Source organism: Mustela lutreola, chromosome 8, assembly GCF_030435805.1.
Source record: "Mustela lutreola isolate mMusLut2 chromosome 8, mMusLut2.pri, whole genome shotgun sequence".
NCBI classification, from domain to species: Eukaryota; Metazoa; Chordata; class Mammalia; order Carnivora; family Mustelidae; genus Mustela; species Mustela lutreola.
In genome coordinates, this window is record NC_081297.1 from 96,424,144 (window position 1) to 96,428,925 (window position 4,782).

Here is a 4,782-nt window from a genome sequence, read left to right on the forward strand (position 1 = left end):
CTTTTTCATTTTCCATGTAAACTCTCACTGTGAGGACTCCTAGTGTGGTGTAACTTTAAATTCAAGAACATCTGCTTTCATCTTTAAAAACTCTTAAATTGCAGGATGCCTGGGTGGCTCAGTCAGTTAAGCAACTGACTCGATTTTGGCTCAGGTCAGGATCTTATGCGGTGAGATCGAGCCCTGCTTGGGGCTCCCGCCCAGTGGGGAGTCTGCTTAAGATATTCCCTCTTCCTCTCCCTTTGTCTCCTCCCTGATCTCGCATGTGCACTCTCTCTCTCTCACAAAATAAGTAAATGAAATCTTCAAAACAATTTATTATTTTTTTATGAACATATCATGTATTATTTGTTTCAGGGGTACAGTCTGTGATTCATCAGTCTGATACAATTCACAGTACTCACCATAAGACATTTCCTCCCCAATGTCCATCATCCAGCCACCCCATTCTTCCCATACCCTTCCACTCCAGCACTCAAAACAATTTTTTAAAAAACTCTGAAATTGCCGCATCCTTTTTAAGGTTTATTCTTATTTATTTTAAAGATTTTATTTATTTATTAGAGAGAGAGCAAGAGAGATCACAAAGGGAGAGGAAGAAGAAGACTCGCTGTTGAGTAGGTAGCCCAATGCCCGTCTCCATCCCAGGACCCCGAGTTCATGACCCCAGTTGAGTGGGGAGGCAGACGCTTAACTAACTGAACCACCAAGGCTTCTCTTAAACCAGAACATTCATCGTGTGACTAAATCCTGGAAATCCTTAAGATGAACTGGATACTCTGACAGCTGGCCTCTTGGTTTTGGGTGTTGTTCCTTCGTGGAATTCAGGTCTGAATCTGTGGTATACAATTTTTAGGTGCCTCACCCCACCAGCCAAGTGGTATTTTAGCTTTGGCACTCCAGTTACCCTTTCTCTTTCACTTGTCAGCATAGCTGCATGTGCTGCTGGTGACTTATAAAGGTGACAGGCCTTAGAGCCACAGTGGCGACACAACGAGGGCGTCTTATTGTGATGCTTTCTAAATGATGAAGTCCACTTCGTCCTCTCCTTTCTGCTGCCGAGACCAAAGACTAAGATCGCTCCACCTCTAACAATGAAACTACCCTCTTATGCGTCGCTTCTTTTCAAGTTAAATGGCATAATAAGTCAAAGAGAAGAAAAAGCTGCCTTGTTGAGAGTCAAGAGGTTGAAAACCACTGTCAGTTGTCTAACCAGGAATGCAAATAAAGGAAAGAGTATTTTACTAAAAGAATTTTTGAAAATATATTTTATGTCTCACAAGAACAGCAGTAGGTGGATGTGTTTCTGGGAATTTGCAACAAGCTTATATGTAATTGTAAATTGTAGTTAAATACAATCTAGTTAGGACACAGGTAACCCATCATAATACTGATTTTTGTTCAAACTCAATGGTGACAAAATGACTTTCAGTTACCTCTGTTTGGGGAGGTTCTAAAGACAATGTTTGTGAGCAGGAAGTTGGTGGTGGAATAGAGTCTTGACTTATTGTGAAAGGATGTGTTTAACTGGGATTCTATGACCAGGATTTGACAGGAGCAGGAGTCTGCTCTGGGGGGTGATGTGTACTTTACTCATCACTTGACTCTTATAGCTCAGACTCAAATTCCCCAACATCCTCTATTTAGACCAACAGTGACAGGTGCAAAGAATTCAGGTGAAGGAAGAATAAAAAGAAGAGGACTAGATGGGGCACCTGGCTGTTTCAGCTGGGAGAGCATGTAACTCTTGATCTTGTGGTTGGGAGTTTGAGTCCCACACTGGGCATAGAGATTACTTAGGGGGGTGGGTGGAAAGGACTACAAATAGTTTTCTCAGAGTGCAGTGAGATTTCTAGAGATCTAAACACTTGAAAGAGCTAGATATTACTCTGTTTAGTTCCAAGTGTAAAAATAAGTACACATTCATATTATCCTAGCAAATATTGCTACTTTATACTGAGTTTTTTCTTCAGCATGGTGAACTCATCATATGGAAGTCAAAAGTCTGATGGTACTTAGTTAATATTAGTCTTTCTCTCTTGCAGTTTTATTAGGAGCTACTTTTTCCCCTTACCCTTACAAGTTTCCTCCTTCTCAGTTTCTATTCCAAAGTTCCCATATTCAGGGAATATCACAGTCAAATTGAACAAGCGTCCCCAAAACCAAAATATGTCACTACAGGAAGCAGTTACAGTTGCTAACAGAGTCTGACCGAGAGGAAGAGTTCATATTAAAGAGGAGAAAAGAATTTTGAAGAGCAAAAATTGAGGAAGAGATCTATTAGATGCTTTCCCTCTTCTCTTTTCTGGTTAAGGATTTATTTCCCAGAATTATCATATCCACCAAGAAAGGAAGGAAGGAAGAGAAAGGAAGGAAGGAAGAAAGGAAGGAAGGAAGGGAGAAAAGAGAAAGAAATGAAGGAAAGAAGGAGGCAGGAGGGAGGAAGGAAGGGAGGGAAAGAAAAAAGAGACACCCATAAGGCATTAGATTTCCCAGAGTTAGGATTAGGTATCCAATTAGATTTAATTTTTGAACAGGAACAAGTAAAGATATAAATGAAAGTACTGAAGAAGATGAAAAGGAATAGGGAAAGTGGATTAGAACAGGAAAAAAAAAGTAATCTGCATAGAAAGAGACAGAAGAAAGCTTTTTCAGGAAGAGGAGAATTATGCATTGTTTTAGAGAGTCAGTTCCAAATGCTATAAACTGTAATTGCACACAGCTGTTTGGTTTCCTCTCCAGGGGTCCTGGAAAGATGACTATCTTCTAGTGGCCAGAGAGCCTTGCACAGCTGATTCTTTCTCTCTCTCTCTCTCTTTTTAAAGTAAGCTCCAAACCCAATGTGTGGCTTGTACGCACAATGGGAAGATCCAGAATTGTACGCTTTACTGACTGAGCCAGCCAGGTGCCCATCAGTTGATTCTATTTCTGAGGTGAGTTCAGAGTGTTTACAGATTTCTGTACGTTTCTTACATTCTACCAGATTCCAATTCTTATAAGCTTAATCAAAGAGAAGTTGGGGCACTGGGGTGGCTCAGTGGGTTAAAGTCTCTGCCTTCAGCTCAGATCATGATCCCAGGGTGCTGGGATCGAGCCCCCGCATCTGGCTCTCTGCCTGCCTCTCTGCCTGTTTGTGATCTCTGTCAAAGTCAGTAACACTGTCATACCACTAATCAGAATCATGGAATTATGATTCATGTAAGTTCTTTGGGTATTATGTCATAGGGAAGCTCATGTGAGCCTGACACCTAAACTTATCTTAATGGGTTACCACAGATAGATGTGTGTTCAGATTTCAAGGCTAGGACATTTTCACAATGGGCTTGTGGAGAATTACTCAGGCTAAACTTCTCCTTGTCTAGGAGCATCTGGCTGGCTCAGTTGCAAGAACATGTGACATTTGAGTTCAGGGTTGTGAGTTTGAGCCCCATGTTGGATGTAAACATTAGTTAAAAAAAAAAAAAAAAGAAAGAAAGAAAGAAAAGAAAAGCTTAAAAAAATTAAACTTCTTCTTGTCTAGAATATTTGTATAGCTCAGTGTGGTAGCCACTAGCCTCACAGAGCACTTTAAATGTGGCAAGTCCAAACTGAGAGGTGCTGTAAGTTTAAAATACACATCAGAGTTTAAAAACAGTATCCAAAGAAAAAAATGTAAAACAGATAATTAATAACGGTTATGTGTTGAAATGATAATACGTATTTTGGATATATCAGGTTAAGGAAAATGTATTAAAATCAGTTTAATCTGTTTCTTTTTACTTGATTGTTGTGGCTGGCAGAAATTTTAAAATTACACATATGTCTCATATTTGGGGCTCAAGTTGTATTTCAGTTATGCAGCTCCTTTAATACAGGGAATATTCTGGTCTTGATTTGCATGATATCTTTAGCACCTAATGTGAATGTATAATAACGTGCTGAATGCGTTATTCAACAGTGAGTGAGTGCCAAACAGACTTACAGTCAAGCTATCTCCTCCCCTGGAAGGAGAAGAACATTGCTGAAGACCATGACTAGTCTTTTGCTCTCTTACTTCTGTATTTTTTATTCCAAACAGACCATTTGCTCACCTCGGTTGTTTTAGCATCCATCAGGTTTAGAAGAGCACTGTTTTCCAATCTCAGATATGCTAATATATCAGTGCTTACACACTTTAAAGCTCTAGTTCTCTGAATGGCTTAAACTCTCCTTAATCTCTGTGAGTCAACTGTATTTTCCTCCCTAGGGTGATATGCTGGATAGTCTCTGGGCAACTCAACATCACCCTTAGCCTCTTCAAAGGCAGTACTGTATTTCCCAGAAGTTTCTTCTCTGTATGGTTCCAGGTTGGAATCTATCAATGAGACTAATTCAAGATTTAGTTCAAGATCTAGAAGGCAGAATAGAAGGATGTCATTGTTTTCCAGTTAGTTACAGGAAGATACCTGGACAGACAGAGGTTCAAAGCTGCTTATAGATAAACTTCTTGAGGAACTCTAGCATCTACGTTGCTGATTAAGGTAGCTGGTATAGGGTGGACACGTGCAGACACACGTAAGCTAAGGATGTATAGACCTAAGAGGCTTCTTTCTTGCAGGGGCTCTTTCAAGACTATGAGAGTAATTTTGTATTCATTATTTTTTTCTTTTTTTAATTTTTTTTAAAGATTTTTTTTTTTTTTAATTTATTTGACAGAGAGAGAGATCACAAGTAGGCAGAGAGGCAGGCAGAGAGAGAGGAGGAAGCAGGCTCCCTGCTGAGAAGAGAGCCTGATGCGGGACTCGATCCCAGGACCCCGAGATC

The 4,782-nt window shown here is 40.0% G+C and overlaps 1 pseudogene; it reads right to left on the minus strand.

The window, feature by feature from the left end:
- Nucleotides 1-595: 595 nt before the first annotated feature.
- On the minus strand, nt 596-4,091 carry LOC131839805 (large ribosomal subunit protein eL37-like; annotated as a pseudogene).
- Nucleotides 4,092-4,782: the final 691 nt, after the last annotated feature.